This window comes from Sciurus vulgaris (assembly GCF_902686455.1).
Source record: "Sciurus vulgaris genome assembly, chromosome: 2".
Taxonomy (NCBI): domain Eukaryota; kingdom Metazoa; phylum Chordata; class Mammalia; order Rodentia; family Sciuridae; genus Sciurus; species Sciurus vulgaris.
Genome location: NC_136462.1, coordinates 59,169,069 through 59,187,447, shown reverse-complemented (window position 1 = coordinate 59,187,447; position 18,379 = coordinate 59,169,069).

The following is an 18,379-nucleotide window of genomic DNA, read 5'->3' as shown; positions in this document are numbered from 1 at the left end:
GATTTCGTTTGGTAATTAGTGTTACATATGTCATTGAAGGCACTAATTATTTATTTTAATGTAGTATATTTCTTGCTTCTGTTTTTGCTATTGTTTATATCCACCTTGTCTTTAAGGTACTGGAAATCTACCGGTACACTAGAGACTCTACTGAGGAACTAAATCCAGCCGAGAGTCAGTATACCTTGTTCTAAACAGAAATTAACCATGCTAAAATTTCAGTTATACTTTAGAGCAAAGAATAAAAGAGACAAAAACCTAAATCTAATGACCAAGCCACAAGGGATAATGGCTAGAGGTCCTCAGTTTCCATTCATAGACATCGAGTACTACTGCAAAAACAGAAAATTAACAAAAAGTTTGTGGATATGACATCTATGAGGTATCTCAATCTAGATCACTCTACAACACTTTGGCAAGAAAAGGATGTGCCCATGTGTGGACATGAGTGGAAGATAAATCTATTTCTACAAATGTATAAATCCAACACAGGAATGAAATAAATATGAAAAAAACAAGGGAACATGATGCCCCCTAAAGTTCATAATTCATCTGAAACTGACTCCAAAGATCTTTATGTGGAACAACTTGCTTCAGATATCTTGAAGTGGATGAAATACCATATAAAGAATACAAAAGACTTATTACTAGAAATGATCAAAGAATTCCAAGAGAACACAGAAAGGAACTAAATTAATTAAGGAATTCAGTACAAGATATAAATGAGAAATTTCATAAAGAGGGATATTGGAAAAGAAAAATACAAAAGTCTTGGAAATTAAGGAAACAATAAACCAAATGAAGTATTCAGTTGAAAATCTCTCTAATGTAGAAGACCATGCTGAGGACAGAATCTCAAATCTGGAAAACAAAGCAGTCAGGCCTGACATTCAGATAATAGTAAAGAAAAGAAAATAAGAAACCATGATCTGAATATGCAAGAACTCTGGGATAATATTAAGAGACCAAATTTAAGAATCACTGGAATCAAAGAGGGTTGTGAGACAGACTAATGGCATGGTTAATCTCTTTAGGAAAATAATAAGGAAAATTTCCAAACTTTGAGAAAGAGATGGACATCCAAATACAGATGTGTTTAGAACCCCAAATAGGAAATAACAAAATAGAACCTTTCCATGAAACATTATAATTAAAATGCCAAACATAGATAAAAAGGATAGAATTTTACAATCTACAAGAGAAAATTATCAGGTCACATTTAGAGGCAAGTAGATCAGAATTACTTCGTATATATTAATAAATCTAAATTCCAGAAGGTCTTGGAATGATGTGCTTCAAGTCCTAAAAGAAAATAACTGTCAAAGGATTACTATATTCAGTAAAGCTATCCCTCAGAATTAAAGTACAAATAAAAATCTTCTAACATAAAAAGAAACTAAAAAATCCATGACTACTAAACTGGCAATACAGAAAATACTTAAAGAATTACTCCCCACATAAGAAATTAAAAAAAAAAAAAAGAAAACAAACTAACAAACAAAAACCCAGAGCTCACAAATTGAACCAATCTCTTTTCAACAGTAGCTAAGTAAATGAAAAAGAGGACCAAATTAAACATAAAAAGTAAATCAAAATGGCAGGAATTAATAAACATCTTACTGTAATAACATTAAATTTAAGTGGTCTCAACTCTCCAACTAAAGGACATAGACTAGCAGAATGTATTAAAGGACAAGACCTAACTATATGTGTTGCTTTTAAAATACTCATCTGTGAGGGAGAGAGAGCCACAGGCTGAAAGTGAAAAGAGGAAATTGATATACCATTTAAATAGACCCTGTAAACAAGCAGGGTAGCTTCTCTCTTATCTAATAAAGCAGTCTTCAAGTCAAAATTAATCAGAAGAGACACAAGTCACTTCATACAACTAAAGAGAACATTCCAATAAGATAACAATATTAAATGTTTATGCCTCAAACATTTACACACCTAATTGCATAAAACTAACACTACTAGAATTAAAGACTCAAAGAGATTCAGCACAATAATATTGGATTATTTCCACACCTCTTTCTCACCAATAAATAGGTCCATCCAAACAAAAACTCAATAAAGACACTTCAGCCCTAAAAAATTTCATAAATCAAATGAACTTAACAGATATCTATAGAGTATTTCTTCCAAGAAGTACCAAATGCATTTTCTTCTCAGCTGCTCATGAATATTTCTCCAAAGTAGACCATATATTATGTCACAAAGCAACTGCACAAATACAAGGAAATGAATATGATTCTTTTCATTATCTGATTTTCATAGAATGAAAATGAAAATGTACACAAAAACTAAAATGAAATGAAATAAAATAAAGCTTACAGAAACTATATAACCACATGGAGTTTGAAGAATACATGTTAAAATAAGGAATGGGTGCTAGAAGAAATGAGAGGTAAATTTTACAAATTCTTAACATTAAATGAGAATAGTGATATTTTCACTCTGGGAACTCTGAGACACCATGAATAGAGTTTTAAGAGGAAAATTTACAACTCTGAGTGCCTACAAAGAGAAATCAAAAATTTCTCCAATGACTTAACCATACCTTTCAAAGCCCTAGAAAAACAAGAGCAAAACAGTTCCAAAACCAGTAGTAGGAATATCAGAGTTGAAATCAATACAATAGAAAAGCTAATAGAGAAAATGCAAAGAACTATTAAAAGGAAGAGTCAGTTCTTTGAAAAGATGAAGCAAGATTGATAAACTCTTAACTAAACTAACCAAAAGGAGAGAAGACCCAAATTAACAAAATTGGAGATCAAAAAGAAGAAACAACCACAGACATCACAGCAATCCAGAGGATCATCGTGTATTATTTTGAAACATTGTACTTTAATAAATTGAAAAACCTGAAGGAAATAAGTTCTGACATTTGTAAATGTGTGACTTGCCAAAACTTAATCAAGAGGGCATAGAAAACCTAAACAGACCAATAACTAACACTGAGTTATAGCATCAAATAATAGACTTCCAACAAAGCACAGTATAGGACCAAATGAATTCTCATTGAATTCTACCAGATATTTGAAGAACTGATGCTAGTGTTCCTTAAATTATTCCATGAAATAGAAAGTGATGGAACACTTCCAAATTCATTCTATAAAGCCAATATCACACACATACCAAAACCATATAAGGACCTACCAAGCAAAGACAACTACAGAACAATATCCCTGATCAACGTGGAGGCAAAACCCATTAATACATTATTAGAAAATAGTAATCAACAATATATTAAGAAGATTGTGCATCAGAACCAAATTAGTTTTAATTCCAGGGTTGCAAGAAAGGTTTAACATATGCAAATTAATACATACAAGAAAAGACAAAAACCACAGTCATTTCAATAATTGCAAAGAAAGCCTTCAACAAAATTCAGCACCCATTCACAATTAAAAAAGAAACAAACAAACACTGATAAAACTATAGAGAGCAAGAACTTACAACATCATAAAAGCCATATAGCAAAACCAAAGTCAACATCATAGTGAATGGGGAAAAACTGAAATAATTTTCTTTCAAATATGGAAGAAGACAAGGATGTCCACTGTCAACATTCCTCCTTAATGCAGTGTTAGAAATTGTAGACATTAGGCAGAAGAAAATAAAATGTATAAAAATAGGAAAGGAAGAAGTCATATTAACACTATTTGTAGATGATAAAATCTTACACTTTAAAATCTAAAAAACTCCACCAGAAGACTGCTAAAGCCATTCAACAAAGTAACAGTTTACAAAATCAGCACACAAAATCAGTAACTTTCCTATATAGCAACAATGAATTTACTGACAAAGAAATCAGGAAAACTATCCCATTCACACTAGCCTCAAAACAACAACAAAAAATTTATAATTTTTTTCCTAATGGATTCTAGGAAAAAAAAAAACAATGATATGAAAGACCTATAAAATGAAACTATAGAATAATGAAGAAAATACCTGCCATGTTCATAAAGAGGTAGAATTGATACTGCTCAAATGTCCGCACTATACCAAAAGCAATATACAGATTGACGGAGATCATCATGAAAATACCAATGACATTTTCAGAACTAGAAAAAAATAGTCATAAAATTAATTTGGAAGACTAAAATACCCTGAACTGCCAAAACAATTCTAAGCCAATATAGAGCAATTCTGGAGGCATTACGATACTTGACTTTGAATTGAACTACAGGACTGTAGTATTAAAAACTGCACGGCACAGATATGAAAACAGACACATAGATCAATAGTACAGAATAGAAGACACAGAGAAAAACCCAAACAGATACAGTTATGTGATCATTAACAAAGCTGTCAAAAATATACATTGGGAAAAAAGCCTTTGAAATAGTTGTTGTTCAAAAGGTGATTATCTCTACATAAAGGAATGAGACTAGATCCTATCTCTATCTGTACCCTTGCACAAGTGTCAACTCAAAATGGACAAAAAAAAAAAAAAAAAAAAAAAAAAACTAAGAAAGAAACTATGCAACTCCTTCTTTAAGAAAATGTAGGGTCAACACTCCAACACAAACATAGGAAACCATTTTCTAAATATGACCCCTAAATCTCAGGAAAGAATGCCAGGAGTTAATAAATGGGTTGACATAAATTTTTTTTTTTAAAAAGCACAGCAAAGGAAACAAGAATGTAAAGAGAGAAGCAGAATATAAGAAAAATCTTTGCTTGTTACTTTTCTGACAGAATCTATATCCAGAATATATAAAGAACTCTAATAACTTAACAAACAGAACGCCCCTAAAAGCAAATAATAAATTCAAGAATACAAACAATAATAAATGCTGAAGAAAAACGAACACTTGTACACTGTTGGTGGGATCATAAGTCAGTACAACTACTGTGGAAATCAGTATAGAGGTTCAACAAAACTAGGAATGGAACCACATATGACCAGCTATATCATTCTTTACCCTAAAGAATTAAAGTCATACTATATATATAACACACTTGAGTGATACATGCTTACCCATGTTTATAGCATCACAATTCACAATAGATAAACTATGTAACCAGTCTAGGTCTCTGTCAATGTATGAATTGAGTAATAAAATGTGGTATATACAAACAACAGAGTTTTATTCAGTCATATCAAAGAAAGAAAGTATGTCATTTTTGGGTAAATGGATGGAACTGGAGAATATCATGCTATGTGAAATTAGCCAGACTTGGAAAGTTAAGAGTTAAATCTTTTTCTCACATGTGTAAGCTAGAGCAAAATAAGGAGAAAAAGACTAGAAAGTAAAAGGTTGAATGTTTTCTCTCAAATCTGAAAACTAAGAGAAGAGAGGCAGGAATAAAACAAAAGGTAATCTCATGAAAGGAGGAAAACCAATGGAGTAGAAGTGGACTAAGGGGGAGAGATGGGGACCATAGGAAGTGTTGACTAATAAAATCACCCAAACTATGCTATTTCCATGTATGATTTTATCACAATTAATCTTGCTTTTGAAAGTAATTATTATGCACTAAAATAATAATAATGGAAAGGAGATCAATAGAGTGGAGTCACTGAACTGGTGCGGGGGCGAGGAAAAGAGATAAGGAGAAGGTACTGTAGAATGTGGTTGATCATATTATGTGTGCACATGTGCAAATATTTCATAACAAATTTCACTATTATTTACAATGATAATGCTCCAATGAAAGTAAAACTAACGAAAGAAGCAGAGTAATTATGAATTACATTATTCTAAGTAGTTTGGAGAATTTGGGTAAATTCCTGCTTCCCAATCATGAATTTACGGATATTTTACTTTTCTAGCCACCCTGTGTAGTTGTGGCTAACTTCAAATGAGCCTAATGAGGTAGTTAAAGAAATAGCACTCGGGCAGGCCTGGATCAAACCTGGGAGGAATTTTGCATTAAGGAAATTAATACTGTGAATTTGATACTGATTCATCCTAACTTTTAGTCAGCAATTACTGAGGGATAAATCTGTTACCAAGCAGTGAGACCTGGTGGGGAAAAGTGACTATTATAAATCAAAACCTAGTAAGAATAATCAAAAGAAGTTCTGAGAGAGTCTGTTGAATTCTGGCCTTGACTAAGTTGTTCCAACTGGGAGCCTACAGTTGGTGCCTGAAGATTAGAGATCTCTCTGATGTGGAAACTACCATGTAGTCCACTACATGTGGTTATGTTTGTGTATTGAACTGGAACTTTAAACTGCATTAATTTATACATTTTACTGATAATTGTAATGTCTCGAAGATATTTTGTATTTATTCAGTTCTGATAGTTCTGATAGCTATATAGTATTTGCTTTCTAAACTGGAAATTTGTAAATGACAGCATCATCTGTATAAATAATGATGGTAGTATTTGTATTTGTTTAGAAGAATAAAAGCAGGAATTAAAAAGAAACAAATTTCTGAATCCCTCTATAGATGGATGCTGTGCCCTTATGCACAAAAAAATGTCACCTGTTTGTGACGTTGCTTTGTCAAGACTTTCAGTCATTTTCAATACAACATTGAATACTAAGAGTAGCTGCAGCAATGAAGGGCATGTAAACTCATTGCTGTGTGAATGGTTAATTAGACTCATGCATTTTTAACCATAGCATTGAAATAAGTGATAATAGTCTTAGCTCTTTCTAACCTTGACATCCCTGAATATCTATGATATTTTCTCCTTGTCCTTAGGATGTTTTAAAGGTAATTTAAATCAGTTTAGTCAGATAAACACTTCCCTTAAAATGTAACCAGATAAAAACATACTAGTATGCCAGACACTCAGCACAGTATCTTTAATGCTGTGATAATGAACTGCAGACCTCTTTTGTGTAGGAATTAAAGACACTGGAAGATCCATGGTCAAAAACATAGTAAGAAGAATAGGCCCGTATTCTAAGCCTGTTTATGTTATTTTAGAATCTTTTTCCTGACTACACAAATCATGTGTAACTTAAATAATGGATGTCAGTTTTAAAATAAATAGACTTTACCTCTAATTGAATTACAAGTTCTTAGAGATTCTGAATCATACTTCTTATATTTTCTCCACAGTGTCAAAAACAATAGACCATCAAAACAGTAAGGGCATGGAGTAATTATTCATTAAGTCACTAAATATTTGATAAGTGTATACCTGTACTCATGATCCTGTGCTAGAATTTATAGCAATTCAAAGCAGCAGCTAAGATGCTGTGGTCACTGACCGCCCTTCCCATCTCTCTGCATTCTCCTTTGTGAAGCTGAGCCCAGGCTCCATTTTTCTCTGGCCAGCTGTATCCTGTTGGTCTCAGCCTACACAGATGCTTGAGAAAGACTGGAATTCCAGAGGGGGAATTAGGGACTGACTCCTTCCGTTTTCTTCCTCATTCTTACCATGTTTACCCCTGCAGTGCTCCTGGTCAATGACAGCATTGTGTTCTAAGAGCAACATTAGACATCAATTTGTTACTTTTCTAATACCTTCAAAACAATTATCATAGTGTCTGTCAGTGATATCAGTACCTGCTGTCCCAAGAACAAATACCAAATTCCGGGATCCCAGATCCTTGTTTCTAAAGACCCTGATAAACTGAGCAGCATCTTGCTGCAGATATCCTGATATCAATCCCATGAGTCTCTTTTTCTACAATATTAAGTTTTAGTTATTTCACACATACACCTGTCACCCTTTGACTGGCAGCTGCTTCCTGCAGTGTCACTTGTGTAGTACTTAGTGTCCTTTCCTCTCTCCCTAGTTAAGAATTCTATTTATTTATTTATGAAGTAAAATATATGCAACATAAAATTTGCAATTTTATTAATTTCATTAAAAGTGTACTACTCATTGGCTATGGGTACAGGTACATTGTTCTACAGCCATCAACAGAATATTCTCCTTCAAGACTGGAACTCTGTATGCCTTCAAAACACTAAGTCCCCATTTTCCCCTTCCTCCAGTTCCCAGTAAGCACTATTCAATATTTTGTTCTATAAATTTGACATTCCAGGTACTCATGTAGGTGGAATTGTACATTTATCCTTGTTTCACTTAGCATAGTGTCTTCATGCTTCATCTAAGGTGTATCATTTATGCCAAATCTTTATTTTAAATCCTTCCTGCTAAAATAACTTATCTAGTTTCCATCTCCTGAATTGACCTTGATCAGTACAGTGGTTCAAATAACTTCCACTTTGCTAGGCGAGAAATTGATTGCCTTCAATTCTCAATTAAAAGTTAATGGAATCATTTTCAACTGATAACCGTTTCCATAAGGGTCAATTATGTGAGCTATCAGTCATATATCACTTCCGAGAGAAGAATTTTACTTAATCTGACCCACAGCAGTGTGAGGGCAATTTTAATTTGCAGGGAAGGGAATGGGTCCTAAAATTTCCCATGGTGTTGTACCATAGGTAGCATTTTTTAAAAACTTTTTTTTAACAGAAAATATTAACTAATTATATATTTCACCTAAATTCATATCCTGAGGTAAGGGGCCTCATTATCTCAAGAAAGAGCTCATTATTCATCAAAGGGTATTTATATGACTATCACAAGAGACATTGAGATGGAGACCTTCACTGAAACTTGGCCAATTATTTTTTTTCCTACTTCATCTTACTGTGGCTTAAATTATTTTCCCATTGAAGTGAGTCTTCTTATTAATAGTGACGAATAAACAATTTGAAAATCAGCCTAGTACTACAGATAACTACAAATAATACACATATTTATCAGTCAATTTACAAAGTTTATAATATCAAAGCATTTTGATTATTCCTTTACACTCTATCCTTCTTTAGAATATCTAACTGATTTTATTGGGTGGAATCTTCAGGAACATCTGGGCTTTAAGCCAAAATATGATACTCTTTGAAAGCTGATAAAAATTTCAACATAATATTTGAATGAAATATTCATTACTTTACTAGCACAGTCAAAATTGCTGACTAAATTTGTTTATCAAAAAAAATTGTCTTAAAAAGTTAAAAAATGCAGGTCTTACCCTGTCTTACATTTTAAAATTCATATTTAATATAGAAAGTCATAGGTAATGCTGTGTATTTATATGGTCAGTTTTTTCTCATTTAGTCAAAGTATCTGTAAAAGTATGAGTTTAACGAAGTATTGGATTTTTAAAGTCAGAACTGAGGAATGTTGTGTATTCTCTGTCCTAGTATTAAATCCATTAAAGGCTTCTGAAAATAATTGTATAGAGTATTTTAAAATGTAATATCTGAAATGCTCTTTTGCTGGAGATGTCAGCCTCAGTTTTTCATCTTAGATTTCACTAAATATTATTATACTCAATAAAAATTCTCCAAGGCAAGTAAAAATGATATGATTTTATGTACATGGATATTTTATATTGTTTTTCTGTAGCAAATGCTGTATATTGACCAACCTGGAGTTGTATACTCTTCCTCCTTCTACTCTCCTCTTTCTCATTACTAGAATTCAAGTGCAAAGTAAAAATATATCTTAATGCTAAAGATTTCATGCACTTGTAATTGCCTTTTAACATCAGATGGGCCTTTGACCAGTCTTCCTGAACTCAGGCCTATGGTGTGATTAACATTAGTCAAAGAAAGGAAAAGAATGTTGAAAGACTTCTGAAAACTCACATTTTAAAAAACCCACAAGAACAATGATTAGGATGCTAATGATAATAGATTGTGTCTTGGGTTATGATAGCCATCTTTCAAATATAATAAAAACTAAGGGTAGGACACTGGGATGGGAAGTGCAGAAGGCTGGACGCAGCGGATCTACCTGCTGCCACATCTAAACTGCTGCATAGCCCTAGACTGTCCCTGTCTCTACCTCTTAAGTAAACAGTAACTGCTGTCACTTGTTATGCTATAATTTAACAAGGTTTTATATTAAAGCTATAAACATTTCCTAATATTAAATTATTTTCCTATTAATTGATAGTGGAGAAAAATTTATGTTTATAAATGTTATCACTCAAAGTGGTCCATAGTTGTAGGAAATATGAAGTTTAAATCCTGCAGAATAAATAAAGTTTTGATTCATTAGAATAATATTTGTAATGTTCAAATCTAATTTTTTCCTAAGGGAAAAAATCTAATCTATTATTTATGCTTTACTTCAACAATGAAGCAAACTTTATCCTATTAACCTATGAAGAGCAGTGAAATATTGGGAGGAAAAACAAACAAAAAAAAAAGATTTAATTTCTTTTCAAGGCTTTTTCAGTGATGTAGGAAGATTTATGATAATAAGCCCTCATAAATTCCAAAATAAAATAAAAGCTTTTATTATAAAGTAATAACCTTTTATACATAGAGTCATAGATGGCCATCGATATTCTGAAATTAGTAGTTTTTAGCTTTGAATAGGAGAAATAAATAACATAGCACACACATTAATTTTTATTAAAATGAATTTCCTTGAAATTACTTATGCACTATTTCATTTGTTTGATTTCAACATGGATAAATTAAAATTTACTACAGAATTTTTAGACTTGTTTTAATTCAAAGATCTATTATTTTTCTAAGAAGTTATTAACACTTTGAGGGTCATTAAAATCTATTCCAACTACTTAATGCCCTTGTTCTAGAGTGAAGCGACCTATATGAATGAATGTGATAACTTTACAATTAAACTTTATTTACAAAAACAAACAGTTATCTGTATTTGGCCTTCGAGCTGTGCATATGGCCTTTTATCAGACTGAAATCTGTAAAAGTTTACAAAATTAAAGATAGAAAACTTTCTATGGAACAAGTAATGGATTTGGGGAGAGGTATTGTAATAAGATTGCAACAGATGACGTTCTTTCAATTTCCCACCAACAGTTTATGGCATTTAAAAATTAAATTATTTCAGCTGTGTTTCTATGGAAGAAGAAAATACTCTAAAATAAATAGAAAACTGTAATATCTTAACAAACTTGTGGTGTTTGTTTTTAGCATATATCTTTTTCCTGTTTTATACCTGACAGGAAACTCATTACTTTTTACTTAGAAACAGAATGCAAAAATAGATTTTGTCCATTTTACTATGTGCTATATAAAATGTATCCTGATAACCACAATCTTTTACTTCGTCATGTAGTTCCTAAGGATACAGAACTTGGGAGCAGTCTAGCAATGTGGTTCTCAATCAGGATAAATAGATCTACTCCTTAATATGTGACAGACTTACAGCTGACAATACTTTGATTTTAGGACACATGAAAAAGTTTTAATTTCATTTAAAAATCAAAAGAAGATATAAGCTTTTATGTCAGAGAAAATGTTTTAATATATAATAGTAATATTTATTTTTGTGAGTGCAATAACTGTGTATGACTAGTAAAATTTAAAATGATTATGTAGGTTGACAAAAAAACAATTTTAATGTATAATTTTAGTATAGGAATCTCTCACTCTTCCTTTTTCTGCCCCATTCAGAAATGTGTGTAGACACACACACACACACACACACACACACAAACATGCATATTCACACAGGCAGAGATGGAGAGATTGAGAGAGAAGCCTACAAAGCAAATGAGAAGGGAAAAGTGCCTAGGTAGGGTCTAGGAAACTAATAATGGAGCAGTTTCTCAAAATCCATAGCATTTCTTGAAGTGCAGTTCTTCAATCTGTTGACAGGAACTATAGTTTCTGAATACCCGACTGAAGGTAGTGGGTTCACTCCCAAAATTATTCACATAATATTGGCTGGAGGTTTTAGCTTTTCTCCTCTTGAGCTTCTTGTTGCTCATGATTTTCTTACTCCCAAGTGAGTGATCCCAAAGAAAAAGTGCATGAGCAAGTAAGTGGAACAGCAGTCAGCTCATCCATTTTCCTAATCTTGAGACCATCTTGGAGGTGAGCTGACACTCCAGGAGACTCAGACAAGTCACTGGGCAACCCTCTCCTATGTGGGATATAAAATAGAATGTTGAGCCTCAGACATGGTTGCACTCATTGAATCCAAAATCACAATCACAAATTTTATTAAGAAAAATTATTTCTAAATAATCGAACACATCAAAATTTTGTTCATTTCACATCGATACATTATATAGAATAATATGACATTAATAAAAAGCTATTGCTGCACATCAAACACACCTAACCTGTTAAAGTTTTCATAAAATTCTCTTGGGACTAGCTGTGATTCATGTTTAATAAGCCAAACATTCCAATTAGAATAACATACTATAAATGTTTCCATATTTCATTTGATTTTGTGTATTACTGCTTAAAATATAGTTTAGAACGAACTAGTATAAATAAGAACAAGCATTAAACTGGATGAGATACTACTGTAATTACTTTCTCTCTTTTAAAAGACATTATGTGAAATTAAAACGCGGTCTTACCTCACAGCTAGTTAATATGTAGGTGTTCGACCCAGTCCCTAACCCAGGTTTTTTCTTGATTTGCAATGTCTGCAAAGATTCATCTTTCCCCTTAAGAGACAACATACAGAGAATGTACTTCACCAGCCTCTTTTCATGAAGACACGAACACAAGTTGTGTGCTTCTATGTGAAACTAGGGATTGTTTCTTGTTTTGTTCTCCCTTTTCCCTATTTTTTTTTTTTTTCTGTAATTGCAGACTTCTTTGTTACTGAGCCTAAATACTAGAGAAAGACATTTTTCCTTTCCCTTGGCTACTCCAAGGGAAGAAGATAAACACAGACGGGTGAAAAAATACATCAGTCAGAACTGGAAGGTGTTGATTTTGTATTTAAAGTACAATTGCCACTGGTTCTTGAATTGCAACTATTAATAGACACTGGAAATAATCATTTCCAGCAAAAGGTTTAAGGAATAAATTAGAGTTGCAAATACTTGATAATGAACATGGTCCATGCAGTTCTTTTCTTTATATCCTAAAACTTCTATTTAACACAAAACTGAAGATATATGAGACACATCCACTTAAAATGTTAAACTCATTTACATGGGAAACATTAGGTTATGCCACAGAGATAGTTAAAATATATCTTTGTCACTTACCCCTACATTTTCATTTCCTTCATTATGTAAGTACCATTCTGGTGACAAATTTAATGGTTTCTTCTTCACTCGATTTTTTCTTCCTTGTTTATCACGATTTCACTATTTATCATTGTTTCCCACACTTGTTTCTGTACTCAATAAGTTAAATGATTCATCTATGCATTCAGTCAACAATTGAGCATTTATTAAATAAGATAAGGCGTCAGTGTAAACTGTCAATTGTAGAAAACACAGAAATAAGCCTTATGGGTAAATTGTTCTAGAGCTTATATTGCTGACTTAAGGGATGTGACACTCTTGATAAAATGAGCAGAATCACCCCATTAAAATATATTTTAAATAATTATGTACATTGGTAACAAATGTTACCACATACTTTTGTGCAGGAATCTCACATTCAACAACTTTTTTGCTTCATTCATGTATGCATTAAGATTACTAAAAATCAAAACACCCTGCTTATGCATAAAAAATAACAAAATAAGGACAAATACACTGCACAGATCAGAAACTTGATTTTCTTCTTGTTTCCTCCTCTAGTCAAATGCAGAGAGATTAGGCTGATTGGAGACAATACATTCAACACACAATTTCACTTACTGAGAAAACAGCGGAAGAAGAGATACTGGCAGGAACTCAGTAACACCCTCTAATTGGAGGAGCAAGAGCAAGCCATGGGACAGATGGAGAACAAACTACTTGGATCAATTTTTATACTGCAAATCAACAGCTTTGAGAAGCAGCTGTGCTTGGAACTCCAGGGTTTTTTCAATGCCTAAACCAAGCAGGAAGCTGGTATTTCTGTGGCTCCTCCCTCATGAGGCATCATATAGCACTGGGAAGACCCGGAAGAGCCATACTGTGCATGGATTATGAGCCATACTGTGCATGGATTATGGAGGCAGGATAAGGGAAAACAAAACAACAACAAACAAACAAAAAAAGATTGGGCTGAAATTAAAGCCTTGGCAATATGGCTTCGACTAGTCAGTGAAGCCAAACAGAAGAAAGTGAGTGTTTTGGAATTGGCAGTCCCTCACAGGCTCCTCTGGGCTGCTGGATCATTGAACTCCAAATGCCTGCTCTTATCACCCAGTGCTCTACATGACATCTCTGTTGCAGAATACATTTCAGGTTAGTCTGAGAATTTTGTATTTCATCTACTTTCTACCGTTCCAACCTCTGTGTTTATTTCAATTATTTTAAAATCAAGCATTATAAAGTATAGGACCTTTTTTTTTTTTTTTTTAAATAGATGCTGAGGAAAAGCAGGAGTGTCAACAAAAACCAAACTCCTTATTATTCTGGATCTCAGGCCCAAGAAAAGCTATGGTCTCAAGCCCAGGATGCTTTTAGCTCAACTTGGACTAATTTACGGGTCATACAGTATTGATGGCTTCTGATGCAACCCGGCTGAGCTGCTGTGCTTTTCATCTTTATTATCTAGTTAAAACAAGAGGATTAAAATGAAGGGCCATGATTTTCGAAAAGAAAGCATGAAATGCCATGAACAACAAGAAGAATGTTTAATATCGTCAAACTTATATCCTACAACATTTAAGATTACTTTTGCACTTTGATATCTTTAAATGACAGGTTATTATATTAAAAATATGCAGCTCATTGAGTGTAAACTCTATTCTTTCAACACAGTCTCCAAGAGATACAGCAAAAAAAAATCCATATATTTTTAAAATCAAATTAATATGACTCAGAAGCTATGTGTTGACAGCCTACTGGGAAAGTCCTGTTTATGCAAGAACAAAGGAATCCTAAGGTAAGCTCAGAAACTTTACAAAGATTCTTTAGCTCATCATAGTTGTCTATATCGTCATTGTCCCACGTTACAAGGAATCTTGAAATTTTCAGTTCTGCTTATGAGCCAAACTAGGATTTGGAAATCTTTGCTGACAGTGGAAGCCAAAGACTGCAAACTGGAAGTTACCGAAGGACAACACTCAATCATTGTCCTAGATTCTTATTCATTCCTGCCCTGGTGTGTCTCAAGGGAACCTGACATATGTACCTTTGCATTAGGTCAATTTGGAGTCTTCAGCAATCTCCCTGTCCCCTCAAACTTTAAATTCATCTTCCTCTTTCTCTTCCATATTTTCCAAATATCCACAGTAATATCAAATGTCTAGAAATCAGTAACCATGAATAAGACTGTGCACATGCTTCTAGTATTTAGCCTACCAGCACCTATCTCTCCCAGGGCAAGGAAACAAACAGTTTCATTACCTAAATGAAAGTGGAAGGCAAGCTCAGGGAGAATAAAACACAAATTAATGTTTCCACAAATTATCCTGCCCCCATGCATCATTGAAATAAAAATAATACCATTGCATATATTGTAATTTTAACTGGATATTATAATTCATTTACTAGTATTTTCAGTCCACTATAAAAGAAAACTTAAATGTTTATCATTGTGATATATATTTTCCTTGAAAATTTATAATAGTTTACCTATTAAATATTGAGTCTTATGCTCTTATGACATTATTTATTTGTAAATTATTATTATATTATAAGTGTAATAAGATCTATCATTCAATGAATACTATGTGCCAAAAATATGTCAGGAGTTTGCATATATTAATTCACTAGTTCTCAAGCAAGATAAATCAGGTATTATTCCAATATTTCATATTAGAGTCAGTACGATTAAATTTACGTAAAGAAAAATAGATATGTCCAATATCTCTATTCTCTTTTTTTCAATTCCTTATTATGGCATTTTTTTTTTCTGAAATAAGAAACAATCCATGTATCAATTTTGAGATAACATATATTCCTTTGAAAATACCAATTATCATTGTTAATTTCAAAGGTTAATAAGGAGTTATGCATGTTACTGGGTTTTTTTTTCCTAATTCCCTTCAATTTGATATTACAGGCATCTCTTTTTTAATGCCCATTACAGTTTTAGCAATTACTTTGATTAAAATAGTGGAGTTGTTTGTGAGTGTTTTATTAAAATAAAATTTCTTGTTTAATTTCCTATTTCTTTTTTTTATTATTTAACTCCTCATCTTTTCTTCCAATTTTCAGTTGACTTTGTGTAACAGATTAAGAATAAATACCACCTCTCCTTTTTTTTTTGCAGTGCTAGGGATTGAACCCAGGGTCTTAGTGCCTTGCAAGCACTCTACCAACTGAGCTATATCCCCAGCCCTAACTTCCCTTTTTGTTTTATCTTTTTTAAACTTTATTTTATTTGTTTATTTTTTACTTGGTACTGAGGATCAAACCCAGTGCCTCACAAAAGTTAGGCAAGTATTCCATTCCTGAGCCACAATCCCAACCCCAAATAACTTCCCTTTCAATTTCACTTATTGTATAAATATTCTGTGACATCTCACTGCAATGATATACAACAGATTTTGATGTATAATGTTTTAAATATTTTTAAATGTAAATTAGAATTAATTTAGACAATAATTACAGTATTCAATAAGTTGTCTTATTTTAATTTATGAATTATTTGGTTTTATATTTTTTTCTTTTGGAAATTAACTTCTCATTCAATTGCACTGTAGTTGGAGAATAGTATCTATACAATAGTCTGAAATTTTTTGAGAAATTGTAACATATATGATGTATATGTTTTGAAAATAGGCAAATTTACAATTGCTGGAAGTAAAATTTTTCACATCTTCGTGAGATCAACCTTCTTAAATTTGTTAAGAGTCCGGTTTGCTAATCATGATCTGTATAATAGTTCGATTAATGGCCAGTGTATCTGTATCTCCCACTGTAATGATGTGAAAACTCTGCAGTTTCATTAATATGTAGTTTTTTATATATTCAGGCTATGTATTAGGTATGACATCTATAAAACACATGTATCAAATTATTTAAGTAAATTTTTTTACATTAGAATAACCTTCTTTAGTCTAAAAGTATTTGCCATAAAATTATTAATTCTTACATTAGTATGGATACATGAAGTATTTTTGTTTTAAAGTAGACCTTGCTTCTTTCAGCATGTGTGTATGGGAAGGGTAGAGAAACAATACTGCAAATCTCTTCTTTCTAGGAGAGGCAAGGACTACACTTAAGAAAGGTTTACAGCTGAGCTCTAAATGTTGTGGAATAAAAGCTGAACTTCTGTAGCCTAAGCAAATATTTTGATTCTTTAAAGCTTCACAGTATCTGTGTTCTTCTAAGTGTTTTATGCCAGAGAAAAATAACCATAACTAGAAAATTATCAACAAGCAAAATTAAACATGCTCGTACACTGTGTTAAAAGTATCCACTGCACAATCTCTGAAGACATTTTACATGTGCAGTGACAATTGCTATTGTAGTGCCTGACCTGGTGTCACTTAGTGTCAGAGGCAATCACCTGTAAAACAGACGCTTGTGCTAGAAGTACTAACAAGACCTTCAGTTGTGTAGTCCAAGGCTTCTGAAGCTATCTTGCTGAGTGCTTGACAATTCAGCTTCAAAATTAGAAGCTAAGAAGTTTATTTTCAAAGCAGAAAACCATATGTGTTCAGCTTTATGCACATGAAACATCTAAACAACAATGATGAGCTCTGAAAAAATATCCCAAGGACCCCCACACAAGCTATGTGTGTTATCCAGCATTACATAGGAAAGAGCAAAAGTGAAGTGATTTTCAGAACCTATGACACATGACTACATGTTCCAGAACTTTAATGGCCCATTATGACACCAACTATACAATCTAGAAATTTCTGAAGGCCTTCTCTTTTAAAGAACTTCTCTTAATGGAGGATCATCTGTTTCTTAGCCTTTGTTTCGCCCCTGAAGTCTTTTACTGAGTCTGCATCATAAGATCTCTTTTCAAACTGGAATATTTCCTAAAAAGTGCTTTGTTGCGGAGCGTGGTGGCACAAATCTATAATCCAGGGAGACTCAGCTAGGAGGATCACAAGTTCAAGGCCAGCCTCAGCAATTTAGTAAGCCCTGTCTCAAAGTAAAAAAAGTAAAAAGGGGTGGAGATGAAGCTTACAGAGTTCAATACTCAGTAACAAAAATAAGATATAAATCAAAGTAAAGAAAGTGTTTTGTTCTGGACCTTACATTTCTGCCATGCCAGTCACTTTCCTGACTCTGGGATATGAACATTATTACTGTTAAAATATAGTGGTGTTATAAGTACCTATCACCATTTAGAATACCACATCAATTCGTGGAGCAGTGGGAGTTATTGCCATTTTACTAAGTTTGTTTCTTTTTTACGTTCAAGCTCAAAAGTTTATAATTACCTTTTTCAATTTTTCTTCAATTAACTTTAATATATTCTCCTTAGCCATGAAGTTTAAATCCATGCAACATATTGGGAAACAATTTTTATTCATAAACTTTTATAATAAATCATGATTTGAACATTGATTATTTGAATCTAGACATTTTATGGACCAATGATTTTCAGAAGTTCGAACTGAATGAAATGAACTCAAA